Genomic DNA, 20,598 nt, shown 5'->3' with positions numbered 1-20,598 from the left:
GTTTAACAGATCCAGTAATTAAATAAAAGCTCAGAGCTCCTATATCTAAACATGTGCAGATATTTTAACTTTCCAAAGCCATGTCTATATGCAGGGGTCAGTATCCTAACATAATCTTGCCATTAGTAACGGAAGCCATTCTAAATGAACAAATCCTTCAGAAAACCCATTTTTCCCTATAGCCACTTTGTTACACAGTTTAGGCGCTACAGTGTCACCTGTCCCCAAAAGGTTCAGGAGGCAGGTCTATCTACCTGAACTTCCCACCAACACTTATAATTATTGTGTCCTCTCTTCCTCTCTAATGTTACCGAGAAGCAGTAGCTTGTGAGAGCATCAATATGTATAGCTGATAGGAAATATCTCATAGCTGCTATCCAACAAAGAAAATTTTTCTCTAGGTGGGTGTTAGGACCAGCTAAGTAAAGATCTACTTGGCTAACAACAGTATTAGAAAATGCTTTGGAGATACAGGCTTGCATTTAAATGGCTGGGCCCATAAGGTATCACCAAGCACAGGGCCAGGGGATAATACTTCTGCTGATCTGGCTCTGTCAAAGGATACTAGTTCCCAGTCATAGTGCCCTCACCATACTATAAGTGGCCACCAAGGAGTAGGAAGAAGGGAAGAATCAAAAACTGTGGCTCTTTTAATAGAGACAATTCCAGAGGGATCTTTTATTTGGTATGACTTCTGTTAACAGTCACTGGTTCCCTAGTGGGCAACGTGATAACCAAAATAAAAAATTTGAGCCAGCAAACTTAAGCCAGCTTGGTACTACAAACCTAACTAGCTCTTGCCTCCTCTCATCCTAAAGTAGGGGTAGATGGGCGTGTACATGCAAACCAAGAAATAAAAGCATAACTGCACCTGTGGGCTTAGTCACTAGCTCTACCAACAGCATGGCTTCTGCTGCTAGCAATTATAAAAGCGAAGAGCGTACCAAGGAGAATCCCCAAGAACAGCAGGCCTCAGCTTAAAGGAGGATGGAGCATCCACTGAAAGGTTACTGTACTTTGGTAAAGCTCTCTAAGAGCTTCTAATAGACTGGTGTTGTCTTCATAATGCCACTTTCAGCTGGAAGCCACTAAGGGCCCTAGAAACTTGGCTTTCTGTGACATTCACCTAAGTTAAGCAATACTCTCTACCACCTTGTAATTGGACAAATTTTTGGTAAAAATTATTTCTGCCAAGTTTATTTTTAAAACCATGAAATGCTTCAAGAAAACATCAATAATAACTTACATTAGGATGCTGAAATTCCCTATTTTCTCCAGAAAACTACACTACAGGAAAATTCCCAACCAGTCATGTCATCTTCTAAGAAAAAGCAATAGGATTACTATTATACTGCTGATCCTATGTTGTAATCACATTAGTTCTTGGAAAGGCATCTACTTCAGTAAATATTTACTTACATGGAATCCCAGCACTAAAGATGATACTCTTTACCCAAGAAATTAAAGCTCAAAGCAGCAAGAGATATTTTTACACAATGAAATAAATTGCCTTTTTCTCACTAAGCATGTGTATGTACATGTGAGTGCATGTGTGTGTGAAAATATTTAGGAAAGACGGGCTGAACCAAGCTGTCCTCAAATTGATAAATATATTTTTATCAGTTATTCTAAATAAACTCAAAAAGGATCCCTGAATGGAAGTCAGTGTGGAAAAACCCCTGTCCCAGGGGCACAGGTCTGTGAACCATCAGGCTTACACATTTCACAGCACATACCCTCCCCAACGTCCATCACCTAGCCACCCTATCCCTCCCCTCCACCCCCCAGCAACGCTCAGTTTGTTATGTGAGATTAAGATTCTCTTATATGGTTTGTCTCCCTCCCGATCTCATCTTGTTTCATTTTTCCTTTCCCTACCCCCACAACCCCCGGCCCTGTCTCTCAAATTTAACAAGACATTATTAAGTAACCTATTTTTTTCATTATATTTTTATCATAAGTTTCTGTTTACAGTATCAATATTATAAAAGGAATTAACTACTCACATGTTGTTACTTAGCATGATAGTTTTCTTTTGAGGCAGTAATGGGGGGGGAGGGAGAAAAGACAAAAGGTGTGTTTCCCTTAATTAAGAATGATATTCCTCGATTTTAAGACCTCCTCCAAAGAAAGTCTCTTTTTTAAAGATGAGTGAAGGGGTGCCTGGGTGGCTCAGTGGGTTGAGCATCTGCCTTCTGCTCAGGTCATGATCTCAGGGTCATGGGATCAAGTTCTGCATCGGGCTCTCTGCTCGGCAAAGAGCCTGCTTCCTCCTCTCTCTCTCTCTGCCTGCCTTCTGCCTACTTGTGATCTTTCTCTGTCAAATAAATAAATTCTTTAAAAAAAAAAAGAAAGATGTGGGGGAAAAGAAAAAGAAATGAGCGGAGGTAGAGAGGGAGCACAAAAACGAGGCTATACAGTCAGGATGCTAAGGGAAACTCTGGCCACAAATACTGTATTTCAGGTCAACCCTGTGTTTTATTATTAGCTAGAAGGAAGCAAGACCTGGATATTTCATTCTACACTGTAACCAATATCTAATGCTGTAAATTCTGAAAATTCCATGTTCGGATTTTTAAAAAAACAATGCTGGTATTAAATAATACAGTTTGTAGCCAAGTTTCTGCAAAGTTCGAGAAATCAACTGGCCATAATCTAATTACAATTGTAGGAATTTGCATGCAGATTTTTCCAATGCCATGTGAGAGTATATTAATTTTCCATTATCCTCTATGCAAGAAACAAAAGCATAATAAAAGCAAGATGCAAGAATATAAAAAGGATGCTAGGAAAATGTTACCTGTTTTTGAAGCAGTAACAGGTATAGAAAATAGAAACAATAAAAATTATAAAGATAATAAATATTTAAATTCATGTGCTTCATTCCCTGCCTTATAAACATTCAGTTTACCAAAATCTCTAGACTGAGGGGAAAGAATACACAAGTATCCCCCTACCCACACATCTGCAAACCCCTCAATGTCACCACCCCCAACAGAAGATGGGCTCTCAAAACCTTCTGATTCTAGGCAGAGGTCTCGTCACCCTGGGTCAGTGGCGACACCTGGTGGTAATCAGAAAGAAGTGTTTCAGCCAAAGCACCACCTCTTGTGGGTAGCCCAGGGCCCACACCCAGGAAACAAGATGCATGTTCGGCTCCTAGCTTTTCCTCTTTTACCTCTCAATTATGCTCATCTACGACTCCAAAAAATCCCTCAAAGTTGTCTGAGAACTTTTTGAAGGATTAGAATAGTGGTGAAATAAAATGCTAGTGGCATGCTATAAATTAGTAAATACAAATTTAAATTTATTCAAACCACAAAATGACATAAAACTAGATGAAACTTAAAAATCATCAAAAATTTTTAAATGTTAGGGGCACCTGGGTGGCTCAGTGGGTTAAAGCCTCTACCTTCAGCTCAGGTCATGTTCTCAGGATCCTGGGATCGAGCCCCACATCGGGCTCTCTGCTTAGCAGGGAGCCTGCTTCCTCCTCTCTCTTTGCCTGTCTCTCTGCCTACTTGAGATCTCTGTCAAATAAATTAATAAAATCTTGAAAAAAAATTTTTTAAATGTTATAAATGAAAATTTAAAAATCTGTATCAGACTTGACATCAGAAGCCCTCAAATGCACTTCCAGAAAAGTCTGCACCAGAATCCTCTACCTATTTCCTCTCTCAATTAAATCTTTTTTTTTCTCTTAAAGATTATATTTATATGAGAGAGAGAGAGAGAGCAAGCAACAGGTAGAGAAGACTCCCCACTGAGCAGGGACCCTGACACAGGGCTAGATCCCAGGACCCTGGGATCATGTTTTCTCAAACACTGAAATTCTAGATCAATTTTTTAAAACTTATGTGTTGTTCTTCTGTTTTGATGAATTAATAATGTGAATTTTCTCAAAAACTAAACAAATATTTTCTCAAGGTACCACGATGGTATAGTTGGTTCATTGTTTCCATTCAAGTCATGATCTCAGGGTCATGAGATTAAGCCCCATGTTGGGCACTGCGATCCGCTTGGAGTCTGCTTGAGATTCTCTCTCCCTCTCCCCCTCCTGTTCATATTCCCTTTCTCTAAAATAAATATTTATTAAAAAATAAGATTAAAGAATAGCATAAAGAAACAAAATGGGGAATGAAACTGGATCTCTTTCTTACACCATACACAAAAATAAACTCAAAAAATAAATATGAGACCTGATACCCTAAAATCCTAGAAGAGAGCACAGGCAGTAATTCCTGACACTGGCTGCAAGAACATTCTTCTACATATGTCTCCTGAGGAAAGAGAAACAAAAGCAAAAATAAGCTATTGGAACTACATAAAAATAAATCTTCTGTATAGCAAAAAAAAAACAACCCAATGACAAAACTAAAAGACAATCTACTGAATGGGGAAAGATATCAAATAACATATCTGATAAAAGGTTAGCATTTAAAATAATGAAGAGGGGCGCCTGGGTGGCTCAGTGGGTTAAAGCCTCTGCCTTCAGCTCAGGTCATGATCCCAAGGTCCTGGGATCGAGCCCCACATCGGACTCTCTGCTCAGCCGGGAGCCTGCTTCCTCCTCTCTCTCCTCTCTCTCTGCCTGCCTCTCTGCCTACTTGTGATCTTTGTCTGTCAAATAAATAAAAAAATAAAAATAAAAATAAATAAATAAATAAAATAATGAAGAACTTAAACACCCCCCCAAAAAAACCCAGTCCAATTATAAAATGGGCAGAAAACACGAACTGTCATTTCTCCAAAGACGACACACAGATGACCAACAGATACATGGAAAGATGCTCAATATCACTCACCATCAGGGAAATACAAATGAAAACCACAGTGAAATATCATTTCACACCTGTCAAGATGGCTAAAAATCAAAACCATAAGAAACAAATGAAGAAGAACCCTTGTGCACTGTTTTTTATTGTTGTTTTTTTAAGTAATCTCTACACCCAATATGGGGCTTGAACTCATGACCCTGAAATCAAAAGTCGCATGTTCTACTGTCTGAGCCACCCACGGACCCCACCCCCATTTAAAAAAATTTTTTTCTCCCCGCCCCTCCTTTTTTTTTTTAACCCTCATGCACTGTTGGTGGGAACATAAACTGGTACAGCCACTGCAGAAAACAGAATGGAGGTTCCCCCAAAAATTAAAAATAGAATTTCCATACAATCCAGTAATTCCACTACTGTGTATTTACCCAAAGAATATGAAAAGACTAATGCAAAAAGACACATGCACTTTTTATTTATTGCAGCATTATTTACAATAGCCATATTAGCAGCCCACATGTCTACTGACTATGAGTGGATAAAGAAGATGTGATATATATGTATAGTGGAATATCATTCAGCCATAAAAAAGAATGAAATCTTGGCATTTGCAAGGACGTGGATAGATCTAGAAAGTTTAATTTTAAGTGAAATAAGTCAGAGAAAGACAAATACTATATGGTTTCACTCAGACATGGAATTTAAGAAACAAACTAACAAAGGGAGTGGGGGAAGAGACAAATACAAACCAAGAAACAGACTCAACTCTAGAGAACAAACAGATGGTTACCAGGAAGCGGGCAGGAGGATGGGTGAAAAGTGAAAGGGTTAGAGTACACGTATCATGATGAGCACTGGGCAATGTAGGGAACTGTTGAATCACTACATAGTACACCTGAATCTAACACTAATCTAACACTGTATGTTAACCATACTGGAATACACCACACACACACACACACACACACAAGAAGCAACTGATGTGTTCCCTGAAAATGCTAAATCTTCAAATAACAGTATATTATACAAAGATTGCACATGCTACAGATTAAGGTGTTATGTTTTATAAGGTTTTTTATAAAGTTTTTATCTACATATATTTCTAAACTATTAAAACGGGCTAGAAAGAAAAAAAAAAAGGAAAAAGATGGGGATAACACTGTAAGGGCAGAGGTGTGTGGAAAGGAGCAATAGTAACAAAGGGATAAGTGGAGGCATTCTTCTCAGGCAAGAGGGAGAAAAAGGAGTAAGAGAGAAATGGGGAAGGGGAGGCCTGGCTGGCTGTCAATGGTGCATGTGATTCTTGATCTTGGGATTATGGGCTCATTCAAGCCCCACAGTGGTGCAAAGCTTACTTAAATAATAATAATAATAAAATAATGAGAGAAAAGCAAGGAAATGGGGCACAAGGAGGAGCCTCTATCTAGATTACAAATTCTTAACCTTTCTTCTTTCATCCATGGACCCCACAAGCATAGGGGGTATTTAAATAAATCTTTTTTTAAAAAAACTCCTACCTTAATAGAAAAGGATGTCATTTTTTTCAGAGAAGAACCAATTAATCCTGTATTTGCCTCCTGAGCACTGAACAAGGAAAATGAGTTTTGTGACCCACAAGCAGAAAGGGGGTTGTTTTTACCCTGGTTAGCACCAAAATGAAATGCATTAATCTCTAAAGTATGTATCTTTTCCTCTTAGGGTTTCAATCTGAACTCAGATAACGCTGATTTGATACAAATCTTCACAAATGAATATATATTGCATACATGGATATAAACCCAAAAATGCATGCATTTCCAACACACACAATACCTAAGGCAAGTTAATTATTTTAAGAGAATTTCAAATAGCCTATATGTAGGTATGCATTTACACTTAAATCCCTTATTTGTGTTTCTGACTTTTCTCGCTTGTATACGCACCATTTGGACCTTATTTTTTAAATTTAATACTTGGGATTTTGTTTTCTCTAATACTTTAAAAGGATTATTAAAACGCCTCCTAGTAGCAACCTCCTATAAGAAAAACACATGCTGAATATGTCATGTTGTAGGAAAGCTGCTCTTTGATTTGACTAGGAATAACTGCTTTCTTTAGTATCCTGAAAATGAGTGGTACTTACAGTTTCTAATCATCTATGGCAATATGTCCATGTAAGAAAAAAAAAAAAAGCTGGCCCCTGATCTGAATGTAGTGAATTTAAAAACATAATATTTAAAAAATATTAATTGAAAAATAAATATATGCTGGGTACCTACTCTCTGTGAGACATTATGCTAGACAGCGCAGGGAATACACATCCCCACCTAGTTCTATAAACATGTTTCTAAACTGTAGAAAATTATAATGCATTAGGAGAAAAAAATGTCACACACTGCTTTGTAATGCTGAGCATTCAGGACATGAGGTAGACAACTGGCTTTCCCACTATGCTCCATGTAACCCTATGATTTCTTAGGGGGTACCTCAGCAGACAAATGGAAAGCTGAGTAAGTTAAGGCTCTAGGACACCCTCCTCCCAACTTTCCTCCCTCACCACTACCTTGTTGTAGTAACTGGAATTCAGCATGAGATTCATGGGGTGTAGGGGGAAACAAACCATTCTGTGCTAAAAATAAAATGTAGTAAATTTTAGTAGCCATTGGTGTAGTATCAGACCATAGTGAGCAGGGAAGGTCAAGGAACACTATAAAGAAGAAAGGAGGTTTGACCTGGTTTTAGAAAAGTATTTAAAAATCTACGAAAGGGGCACCTGGGTGGCTCTGTATTGGTTAAACCTCTGCCTTCCGCTCAGGTCATGGTCTCAGAGTCCTGGGATCCAGCCCCGCATCAGGCTCTCTGCTCAGCAGGGAGCCTGCTTCCCCCTCTCTCTCTGCCTGACTCTCTGCCTACTTGTGATCTGTCAAATAAATAAAATCTTAAAAAAAAAAATCTACAAAGGAAGGAAGTTATTTAAGGCAGAGTAAATCCAGCAATTAGTTAAGCAAGCTCAAAGGTGTCGACACAGGAATGTTTAGCATACAGAAAATGCCTCCTTGGGTAAGAAGTGGATTAATATTGAGGAATAATGAAATTTTAGGTTGAAAAAGAGAAGGGAAGGGAAGGGTCCTGAATGCCCAGGTATGGCATCCCAACTTTATTCGGTAAGCTACAAAGGCTACTGAAGATTTTTTTTTTTAAGATTTTATTTATTTATTTATTTGACACAGAGAGAAAGAGAGAGAGAGAGAGATCACAAGTAGGCAGAGAGGCAAGCAGAGAGAGGAGGAAGCAGGCCCCCTGCTGAGCAGAAAGCTTGATGCGGGGCTGATCCCAGGACCCTGAGATCATGACCGGAGCATAAGGCAGAGGCTTAGGCTTTGCCTTATTTTTGAATAAATAATAGATTTTTGAACAAGAAATGAGATGATGTAATAAAAGCAGGGGCACCTGGGTGGCTCAGTGAGTTAAAGTCTCTGCCTTCAGCTCAGGTCATGATCTCGGGGTCCTGGGTTTGAGCCCCACATCGGGCTCTCTGCTCCACAGGGAACCTGCTTCCTCCCCTCTCTGCCTGCCTCTCCACCTACTTGTAATTTTTATCCGTCAAATAAATAAATAAAATCTTTAATTTAAAAAAAACAAACAAACAATGCTTAGGCATTTCTTTGTGCTGGGGTGCCTGGGTGGCTTAGTCAGTTAAGTGTGCTATTCTTGATTTCAGCTCAGGTCATGATCTTAGGGGTTAAGATTGAACCCTGCATCAGGCCCCTCTGGGCATGGAGACTATTTGAGATTCTCTCTCTCCCTCTCCTCTGCCGCCTCACCTCTCTCTTAATTAAAAAAAAAAAAAAAAAAAAAAAAATTCTTTGTACTAATGTCCAGGACTAGCTGAAAGTGATGGGATATGGAAGAAGTTAACTAGGCGATTCCAGTACTGTCTGGTTACAAACTATCACAGGAAAAGAAACAGTGAGGAAGAAAAGAATGCTGATGTGACAACCAAGGAAAACTTTACAAAGCAAGGTAAAAGGAAGAATACAACTTTCTCCCCAACAGAAGCCAAAATAATCCTTGTATCTGTTATTTCCCTACAAGCAGCTGAAGAACAGGATGGATAAAAAAAAAAGATGTGACTCTTGTTTGGAAGTGTATTATAAGCTAAAAGAATAAGTCCAGCTCAGGTTACATAGCCTCTAAGACTCAATCTATATAATAGGTATTTTATGTGTCCACTCTTGCAGTAGAATGAATTACCATTCTATCATTTGCTTCAGAGGAAAGAAAGAAGTTGTTTCATAAAACATTGTTACTTTGAAACATGGTAAAAATCTGACCTTGCCAAAATACCAATTACAAAGTTGTTCTGATTATTACAGAAAACGAATTTTATAAAGTAGACATGCATAAATGCTACTATCAGTGGAAAATTAGTAAATCAGAAAAGGTAGCAGAGCAGACAAGCTCAAAGCTTAGTACCTATCCTACTAATGAGTCAAAGATTTATATTAGATAAAGACTATAAAACAATACTGCTCTAATCTAAAAATGAAAAAAAAAATTTTTAAATACATTTGCAATGGGGTGCCTAGGTGGCTCAATTGGTTACGTGTTTCCCTTTGGCTCAGGTCATGATCCTGGGGTCCTAGGATTGAGCTCATGTGAGGCTCCCCAATATTCAGTGGGGAGTCTACTTTTTCCTCTGACCCTCCCCCGCCCACGCTCTCTCTCACACTCAAATAACTAAATAAAAATCTCTACAAATAAATAAAGTATATTTACAATAGTAAACTCCATTTTGGCTAACATTTTTAACCAAAATAAAAATACCGAGGAATAAAGCTACCAACAGAAGTATAAAACTTACACCCTGATAACTACAAAACATTTTTGAATAAATTTAAAGATGACCTAAATAAATGGAAAGATATACCATGTGCTTGAACTAGAAGATTTAACATCGTTAATATGGTAACATTCCCCAAAATGATCTCCATATTCAATGCAATCTCTATCAAAATCCCAGCTATCATTTACAGATATTGACAAGATGATCCTAAAATTCACATGGAAATGCAAGGGACCCAGAACAGACAATCTTCGGCAGAAAAAAAACAAAAAAACCACTAACACTTGAATTCAAAGTGAATTGAATTGTACTACAAAGGTACAATAATAAAGGGGCACATGGGTGGCTCGGTCAGTTAGACGTCCAAATCTTGGCTTCAGCTCAGGTCATGATCTCATATTGAGCCCCGCATCAGGCTCTGCACCCAGCGCAGAGTCTACTCATGATCCTCTCCCTCTTCCTCCCCCTTTTGCTGCTCTCCTCTTCTCCCCCACCCCTGCACACTCTCTCTAAAATAAACAAAGTCTTTAAAAAACAAAACAAAAAAAGGTACAATAATCAAAATAGAATAATACTGACATAAGGAGAGACATATAATCTATAGGATATAACAGAGTACAGAAATATATCTTTACATTTATGGTCAACTGAACTTCAACAAAGGTTCTAAGATACTTACATGGGAAAAGAAGAGTCTTTTCAACAGACTGTACTTGGACTAGTAGATATCCACATGTAACACCATTAAATTGGGGCTCTACCTCACAAATCATATAAAATTTAAATGAAAAATGGACCAAACACCTAACTATCAGACCTTAAACTATAAAAATCTTGAAAGAAAGCAGAGGAACAAATCTTTATAAACTCAGAGTAAGCAACTTTTTAAAAATACGACACAAAAAGAAAAAATACAAACACAGATAATCTGGACTTCATCCAACTTGAAATCTTTTGTGTTGTTGTTGTTTTTTAATATTTTCTGTTTTTATTTGACAGAGACAGCAAGAGAGGGAACACTAGCAGGGGGAGTGGGAGAGGGAGAAGCAGACTCCCCGCTGAGCAGGGAGCCCGATGCAGGGCTCGATCCCAGGACCCTGGGATCAGGACCTGAGCCAAAGGCAGACACTTAACTACTGAACCACCCAGGTGCCCCGAAATCTTTTGTGTTTTGAAGGACACCAGCAAGAGTGAAAAGATAACCCACACAATGGGGAAAAAATATTTGCAAACCGTTTCTGCTAAGGGATAAATGGTATCCAGAATATTTAAAGAATTAAAGAATTCTTACAACTCAATAATAAGACATACTAATTTAAAAATGTAGGCAAAGAACATTTCTCCAAGAGAAATGTGCAAATCTCAAAAAACACAAGAAAAGTACAGTAAGCACATGAAGAGGTTCACATCATTAATCACTACAGAAATGAAAATCAAAACCACATGAGATGCTACCTCACAACCACACACTAGGATAGCTATTATCCAAGAGACAACTGCTGATGAAGATATGGAGAAACTGGAGCGCTCACACACTGCTGATGGACGGTCAAATGATATAGCCACTCTGAAAAACCATCCCAGCAGTTTCCTCAAACCATCCCATATGATCCAGCAATTCCACTCCTAGGTACATGCCCAACAGAAATGAAAACATAATGTCCACACAAAAATCAGCACATGAATGATCTTAGCAGCATATTCTCAACATAAAAAGCAGAAACTGAAATGTCCAACTGATAAATGGATAAATAAAATGTATACCCAGAATGGATGAAAAGGACATTATGCTAAGTGAAGGGGTGGGGAGAGAAAAGAAAAAACAAAACAAAACAAAACCCCATGCTAAACAGAACAAACTGGTGGTTGCCTAAGGGGAGGTGAGGGGGGGGGCGGGGGTTGCGTAATAGATAAACGGGATTAAGGGACGCCTGGGTGGCTCAGTGGGTTAAAGCCTCTGCCTTCAGCTCAGGTCATGTTCTTAAGGTCCTGGGATCCAGCCCCACATTAGGCTGTCTGCTCAGCGGGGAGCCTGCTTTCTCCTCTCTCTTTGCCTGCCTCCCCGCCTACTTGTGATCTGTCAAATAAATAAATAAAATCTAAATATATATATATGTCTGTTATTTAGTCTACAACAAATGTAGTCTAGCCCTACAATGGAATATCACTTGGCAGTGAAAAGGAAGAAGCACTGATAGATGGATGGATGAACACATTATATACACACTAAGTAAAACAAGCCTGTCTCAAAAGGCCACATATTGTGTGATTCTATATGCAATAACCACAAAAGGCAACCTACAGAGACAAAGAGAAGATTAGTAGTTGTCCAAGGCTGGGTAGGTTGGAAGGAAGTACAGAATGACACTAAAGAGTGCGAGGCTTCTTTTTAGGCTGAAGATATTCTAAAATTCACTATAGTGAACGATTCTATGAATATACTAAAAACTGAATTGTATAATATAAATGAAAAACTATAATGTATGTGAAATTATATATCAATAAAACGGTTTTTATGAAAAATCTAATTTTGCTCTTAATAGTCCAAAAGAGAAGGAATATGTGACAGTGGTCCCTTTGCCCCCAGCCCCCCCAATTACCTCACTGAAAGGCAACTCAAAAGCTGGAGGTACTTCAGGGCTTGAAATCTATTATCTCTACAATGCTGTCTCATAAGTCAGCAACAAAGAAAAATGCCAGTATTACAACAGATAAAATCTTTACTTCTTTGCAACGTATACGGCATAAGGAGGCGAAAGCTGTATTTTCTGGGAAACTTCACCCTAGCCAGAATCCCTACACTGTCTTGCATCAAAGGCATGCAATTCAAGAGACCAGCATATATGAACAGCAGCATTCCAGTTTTCAGGATTTGGAGCTTGATGCCTGTTATACTGATGACTCAAAATAATACAACTATCCACAGGAATAAAGTTTAGGGGCACCTGGGTGGCTCAGTCAGTTAAGCATCTGCCTTTGGCTCAGGTCATGATCCCAGGGTGCTGGGATCGAGCCCCACATTGGGCTCCCTACTCCACAGGGGGCCAGCTTTTCCTTCTCTCTGCCACTCCCCCACCTGTGCTCTGTCAAATAAATAAATAAATAAATAGATAGATTCTTAACAAAAAGTTTTTTGTCTAACCTTAGTTGAACTGGACTCATTTTGACAACTTTCAAATAACACTGGTCACAAAACTGTCGACTGCTCCTTCCATCAGGCATACTGCTCTGCATTCAAATGCATATTTGACTGATAGTTTATCAAACCAGTGATCATATAACCCAAATCATCTGCTTTATCTTAACCTGAAATAAAGCTAAATAATGTCTTTGCACATTGCCTGTTTAAAGCTGGTAATAAAAAACAGACTTTCTTAGACACAGTGCTTATCAATTATTTGAGAAAGAGAGAGAAAGAGATCACAAGTAGGCAGAGGCGGGGGGCAGGGGGAGCAGGCTCTCCATCCCAGGACCCTGAGATCATGACCTGAGCCGAAGGCAGCGGCTTAACCCACTGAACCACCCAGGCGCCGCAGCGGTATCTCTTTTGAAATGACAAACAAGAGGCAAAATCATAAAAGCTTCGAGGCTACAAAGCCCCAAATTCCTAAATCCCTTTAGGAGAAAAATTGTATTTTATCAGATTTTATTGTGGATGGATATAACTCTTGGGATCTGACATCATTTAGTCATTTGGAAATAAAGACTACACTGTTTAAGAGCCACCTTGGAAAGAATAAAAAAGGGATGTCACCCATTTAAAAGCACAGCAACATACTTTTTCTGAAGCTTACACAATTTCAAGATGCAGCTTTTAAGAAGAGAAAAAAAAAAAAGACCTGGGAGGGGGATCTTTTCTTCCTGACAAGTTATATGCTGCTATAAAAAAAATGTCATTATGTCCTGTTCTCTGACAACAAAATAATATAGCCTAAAACAGTGCTTACTTTTTAACTGTGATTTCCATAAAAACTTCTGAGGTCTAGAACTCAAAGTAAATTTACTACCACCCAAGGAAGAATGACAAATCCTTAGCAAGAAAACGGAGACGGAGGTGATCTGACCAGCTGCGGTAGGCAAGGACCTAGAGGACGGCAGCTCCAAACCGCGCATACAGCGCAGGGAGAGCACCAGTAACGGGCTTTTTAAAACATGGCTGAGCCCCTTGAAAAAATTCTTTCCTGAGCAAAATGCTGCTCCAAGGACAAGGAGAGTGTATCATGTTGGGAGACTTCAGTTTTAGTCCACGCATCACCTACTGTGTTAAAAGTACATAAACCAAATACTAAAAAACAGACTTTATGGTTTTCTAAGTCAGCATCAAATCAAACCACCAAAATCGTTTTCTTTTGTTCTTTTCTGACATCTGGACTAGGCACCCTTTTGACTAAAGTGTGGAAAGAATCAACAGATGTGGAAAAGCAAAGCCCAGATACTGTTCTTGTTAAATTCAATTTGTGTCTCTGTCACTCTTATGGAGCCCAACAGGTAAGCCTAGACTCCAAGCAGGAAACCGGGTAACGTGAATCAATGCACCACTTTGAAAGGGCACACAATATAGGCCTTTCACAATAAACAGCCCTATAAATGCTTTTCATGTTACAGTATTTGACCAAAACTTTAAATAAATTGCTTAGTCAGTAGCTCTACTTGGCCAGCACCAAATTATGTCAAAGTGCATTAATAAAGAAATAGTCTTGGGGCGCCTGGGTGGCTCAGTGAGTTAAGGCCTCTGCCTTCGGCTTGGGTCATGATCCCAGGGTCCTGGGATCGAGCCCCACGTCGGGCTCTCTGCTTGACAGGGAGCCTGCTTCCCTTCCTCTCTCTCTGCCTGCCTCTCTGACTACTTGTGATATCTGTCTGTCAAATAAATAAATTAAATATTTTTAAAAAAATAATAATGAAGAAGTCTTATATTCTTCTTATATAAAATATTTTACAGAACTATGAATATTACTAAAATCCCTTGAAGAAAAATATATCCAAAAATATACCCAACTTAAATATGAAAAAGCAGTTATTTTCCTTACCAATAAACTCTGAAAAGTGTACATATTGGATTCTCTAATTTAAACTTAAGGCAAAATATTTTTAGACAAACTATTTTATCTTTTTACTAACCTGCTATATAACATGAGAACACTGAATATAACATTTGAGAAGCAATTTTCTTAAAATCTTAATTAGCAAAATTAGAAGTTGAGCTAAAATTTTCAGAAAAAAAAAATTTTTAAAGATTTTATTTATTTGACAGAAACACAGCGCAAGAGGGAATACAAGGAGTAGAAGTGGGAGTGGGAGAGGGAGCAGCAGGCCTCCTGCTGGGCAGGGAGCTTGATGTGGAGCTCAATCCTAGGACCATCCTGGGTTCACGACCTGAGATAAAGGCAGACGCTTAATGACTGAGCCATCCAAGCGCCCCAAATTTTTCAGAAATCCTACTTTTTTAAAAGAAACTTTACCATTTAATATAGTGCTGTACAAGACTTAAAAATCAACCAAGTATTGGGGGTAAAAACTTAAACCAACAGGAGCACCTAAGTGGCTCAGTCAGTTGAACATCCAACTCCTAATTTCAGCTCAGGTCATGATCTCAGAGTCATGGAATCAAGTCCTGTGACAGGCTCTGCACTCAACATGGAGTCTACTTGTCCCTCCCCCTCCACCCCTCCGCAACTCACTTTCTCTCTCAAATAAATAAAATCTTTAAACAAAACAAATAAAAAAACCTCTTAGGGACGCCTGGGTGGCTCAGTGGGTTAAGCCGCTGCCTTAGGCTCAGGTCATGATCTCAGGGTCCTGGGATCGAGTCCGGCATCGGGCTCTCTGCTCAGCAGGGAGCCTGCTTCCTCCTCTCTCTCTGCCTGCCTCTCTGCCTACTTGTGATCTCTCTTTGTCAAATAAATAAATAAAATCTTTAAAAAAAAAAAAAAAACCTCTTAAACCCACAAACCATAGACTTCTGTGAAAAGATCTAAATGAAGATCAATAGCCAAGACTCCACAGAATCAAATGTACACCAGAGCCAGAGTAATGTAACAGAACAAGAGAAAAATGGAAACCCACGTTGTGAGGCTTGCTTTATTATTATTAAAAAAAAAAAAAAAAAAAAAAAAAGATAGAGGCATCTGGGTGGTTCAGTCAGTTAAGCATCTGCCTTCAGCTCAGATCATGATTCCAAGGTCCCAGGATCAAGCCCCACAGGAGCCTCCCTGAAGAGCAGGGAGCCTGCTTCTCTCTCTCCCTAGTCCCCTCCACCCTGCTTGTTTCCTCTCTCTTCTCTTGAATAAGTAAAAATCTTAAACAAACAAAAAATCCCAAGGTGACAGATTACAGAAAATGTTAGACTTCTATTTTCTATATTATCTCCAAAAGAAATCAGAAGAAATTCTAACAAAGATGCCAACAGAAAGATACTTTGTGGGGTATCAGGAGGTGACATTCTGTTTTCAGCCTCTCCATTAGACTCCTGGTTCAGAACCCATTTTGAAGGGGTAGGGGGAATCTTTAGTCTATACCATCAGAAAAAAATGAAATCTGTCTAATCACTGCTAGAGCAATTTTTTAATAAAAGGTAACTGTTCTTATCTCAAAAGTTAAAGAGAAAGGGGCGCCTCGGTGGCTCAGTGGGTTAAAGCCTCTGCCTTCGGCTCCGGTCATGATCTCAGGGTCCTGGGATCGAGCCCTGCATCAGGCTTTCTGCTCAGCGGGGAGCCTGCTTCTCCCCTTCTCTCTCTCTGCCTGCCTCTCTGCCTACTTGTAATCTTTGTCTGTCAAATAAATAAATAAAATCTTTTAAAAAAAGTTAAAGGGAGAGAAGGAAAAATGGAAAGAAAGTGATTTTGTTGAAAATTTAGGGGGGAGGGGAGTAAATTCAGAAATGTTTAGGAAGCAAAAAAAGAATTTGGGAACTAACTGCCAATACCATTAGCCAATAGAGTATTCTTTTTGCAATTTACTCTCGATTCTATAGCAAAATGTTGAGACCAAGGTTAAGAAAAAGCTAGTGAATAGAATTAATTCCAATTTTTACAGCTGTACAAACACCTTTCTGTTTCTTTGCAAAATATATAAAATACAAATCAGACCGTTCTTTTCTTATGTAAATTAGAAGAACTACTGTTCAAGTGCACATGCTCCCTTAACACTCTCTGCCAGGACTGATCTGGGTAAAAAAGCAGTCAAATGGAAAAGAAAATGCAGACAATTTATCCACATCCCCTCACTGCCCTGCTTTATTACTACTTTTAATATATGTGCTATTCATAAGACTTCACTGTGTGCAGAGCAACAGAAAAAATAAAACTAAAACCAGACAGTAACTGGGTATACTAGCATTACATACTACTGCCAAGTAAATGGTCTTCCTGGACTCATCTGAATTACCTGCCAGAAGAGCTCAAAAATGCTACTTCGGCTCAGGTCATGGTCTCAGGGTCCTGGGATCAAGCCCCGTGTTGGGCTCTCCGCTTGGCAGGGAGCCTGTTTCTCCCTCTCTCTCTACCTGCCTACTTGTAATCTCTCTCTCTCTCTCTAATAAATAAATAAATAAATAAATAAATAAATCTTTAAAAAAAATAAATAAAATGTTAGGATCATTTTATCACTTTCTACAAAAACAGAGATACTATCTTTAGTGATTATTTTGAGGAAAAAGGACAATTTTACAGTGTTACATATTTCCATTGCAAGTATGGCACATTTCTCCATTTAGTCTAATCTACTTTTATTTTCTTCAGTAGTGTTTTTATGAAGTCTTCAGCCTATTCACATAAACTATGCTTATTTCTACACTTTAAGTCTTGTTCCTTTGTGAAGACGTTTTCCTTTTAAAACATCTAGATGAAAAATAAATAAATAAATAAAATATCTAGCTGATGAATGCTGTCCAATAGTTAGCAACAGTTTTCATATATCTTCAATCAGTCCACCTTACTCTTATTAGCTCTAAATATTTCTATTTTATATAAACAAAATTCTATTTTATTCTAGGTTTTCATTTGCTTTTTATTTTCTTTTGTTTTTTAAATGAAGAATTACTGTTTTGATCTTTGCATACACATGAAGAATACAGCAGAGAATTTTTATATGCTCTAAAAACATATGAGGAAATGAAATTTTAACATATCAGATATTTTAATAAACATGCAATACTTCCCTATTGCATACCTCCAACTACTGTTTAATGTTTCATTATCTGTTCTACTATATGTGTTTATTTTTTTAAATCTCAATAAAATAATCTCTGTGTCACCTCCATACTGGCCTCAGTAAATGTTAGTTTCCATTCAACCACTTCCCCCCAGCATGGACACACAACCTTCTCTTACTAGCCCACAGCAGAGGAAGTCAACTTTCTGATGGTTCAAGTTTTAACAGAAGACCATTAAGAGCACAAAATTACTCAGCTGGCTCAACATTAAAACTAGTCCACAAGCCCACAGGCCGAAGCCAATCTCTTTACTGGGCTTTCCTGCACCACTCCCTGGATATCCCCCAGCCAAGACCACCTGCTTATCCATCACCCCATCTGCCTACTCACCAGAGGGCCTACCCTCCCTCCTGCCAAAAGGCAGACTGATCATTAGTACTTGTCCAGCATTACAGCTGCTTGCCTGTGCAACATTAGCATGGCTTGCCCATCTACAGAGCCTACTGACTGCACTCCTAGCTCCAAGAATGTGCCTCTTCAGCTGCAAGGCTTGTGGCCTCATCACCCTACTATAAGACCACCCATGAAAGAATTTAGAACACATTCAGACTCCTCAGAATTCAAGGTTTTCCAAGTCACAGCCTGCAGAGATTTGTCTCTTCCTTAGATATGACTGATACGGCCTTCCTAATGTCATGCCTTTCAGAAAAGATCATTCCCAGGGCTCCTGGCCGGCTCAGTCAGCTAAGCATCTGCCTTCAGCTCGGCCTGTGATCTCAGGGTTCTAGGATCGGCCCCTAGTTGGGCTCCCTGCTCAGCAAGAAGTCTGCCTCTCCCTCTCTGTCTACCCTTCATCCTGCTTGTACTCTCTCTCACTCAAATAAAGAAATAAAATCTTAAGGAAAAAAAAAAAAAGAAGAAGAAGAAGAGATCATTCTCTGTTACTCCTAGGACCATGCCCTATCAGAGCTACAGAACAACCACATGAGAACGACAATAGTATCACGTATTACTTTACTTCACTCTACCTCTAATCACACATTCACACCCCAAATTCCTCCAACTACTACAATTCTACTTGTCTCTGAACTCTATTTGGAATTCAATGCCACCAATTTTAACATTCCATTTTTCTTGAATTCCTTCATGTGCCTTGGTATTTCCAACTGTGAAAATGCCTGAAGCAGAGCTTCTTAACATGGAGTACATGAACTCCCTAAGGAACTGTGAACACTACAGAATTAAATATAAAAGTCTGTGTGCGTGTTTTTTCTAGGATTAGGGTATACAGTTTCATGAAGTTCTCAAAAGGGACCCAAAATAGATTAAGTCTTGAATTTCTCTGTACTGTCCATAGAAACAAGTAGAGCAATGAACACATTCCAGGGCCCAGTAAGTGTTTGCTGGCTGGCTGTATACATAAGACCACTTCTAGTTTTCTCACTCTTTGCATAAAATAGTTTTTTAAAAATACAGGAAGGTCCTAATTTCATTCATTCAAGAGACATTTACACTGTGCCTGTCCTATGTGGGAAGATACTAAGCGAGGCAACAAGGATTAAAAAAAATGAAACAGGGGCGCCTGGGTGGCTCAGTGGGTTAGGCCTCTGGCTTCAGCTCAGCTCATTATCTCAGGGTCCTGGGATTCAGCCCCGAGAGTCAGGCTCTCTGCTTGTCAGGGAGCCTGCTTCCCCCTCTCTCTCTGCCTGCCTCTCTGCCTGCTTGTGATCTCTGTCAAATAAATAAGTAAAAACTCAAAAAAACAAAAATAAGACAAAACAGTATTCATGCGCAAGGAGCTCAAAGTATAACAGGGGAGAGAGAAACATCTAATTACATAAAACAACATGGCATAAAGGCAATACAAAAGATGCTGGGCATATGTGTGGCTGCTGACATTAGAAGAGTATTAAACAACTGACAGGCAGTTAAGATCAGTGAGCAAAGAAACAAACACTGGAAATACAGACACAATGAAGACCACTTTAACAGAAATGAAGCCTAAAAATGGTCAGGGAAGAAATGATGAATAAAACACATGAAAAACAGGGCGCCTGGGTGGCTCAGTGGGTTAAGCCGCTGCCTTCGGCCCAGGTCATGATCTCAGGGTCCTGGGATCGAGTCCCACATCAGGCTCTCTGCTCAGCAGGGGGCCTGCTTCCCTTCCTCTCTCTCTGTGATCTCTTCCCTTCCTCTCTCCTACTGTGATCTCTCTGTCAAATAAATAAATAAAATCTTTAAAAAAAAAAAAAAAAAAAAAAAAAAACAAAAACACATGAAAAACAGAGGCGCCTGGGAGGCTCAGTTGTTAAGCATCTGCCTTCAGCTCAGGTCATGATGTCATGATTCAGGTCCTGGGATTGAGCCCCACACTGGGCTCCCTCCTCAGCAGGAAGCCTGTTTCTCCCTTTCCCACTCCCCCTGCTATAGTCCCTCTCTCACTGTCTCTCTGTCAAATAAATTTTAAAAATCTTAAAACACACACACACACACACACACACACACAAAACAGAAGAGCAGCTTCTGAGGGAGGATAAAACCAACAGTGTCAAAAAACCATAGAAGTCTGCAAGACTACAAAGGACTGAGCAATGAGAGGTTAATTCCAGGTAGTTCCCCAGTGGTGAACATAAAAGTCAGATTATGTTGCAGGAGTCAAAAGAAACTATTAAGAGTTAAGATGCTTAGGTAATGGAGTGCCTGGGTGGCACAGTCAGTTAAGGGTCTGCCTTCGGCTCAGGTCATGATCTTGGGGGTCCTGGGATCAAGTCCCACAATCTGCCTCTGCCCCTCCCCCCATGCTCTCTCTCAAATAAATAAGTAAAATCTTTGAAAAAAGAAAATTTGGA

The 20,598-nt window shown here is 39.2% G+C and overlaps 1 protein-coding gene across 7 annotated transcripts in view; it reads right to left on the bottom strand.

Moving 5' to 3' along the window:
• ATXN2 (ataxin 2) overlaps window positions 1-20,598 on the bottom strand; it is a 115,617-nt gene that overhangs the window by 50,644 nt on the left and 44,375 nt on the right. The gene's annotated exons all lie outside the window — the stretch shown is intronic.

The sequence above is a fragment of the Mustela lutreola genome, chromosome 11 (genome assembly GCF_030435805.1).
Source record: "Mustela lutreola isolate mMusLut2 chromosome 11, mMusLut2.pri, whole genome shotgun sequence".
NCBI lineage: Eukaryota > Metazoa > Chordata > Mammalia > Carnivora > Mustelidae > Mustela > Mustela lutreola.
This window is presented reverse-complemented; position numbering and strand designations above follow the sequence as displayed.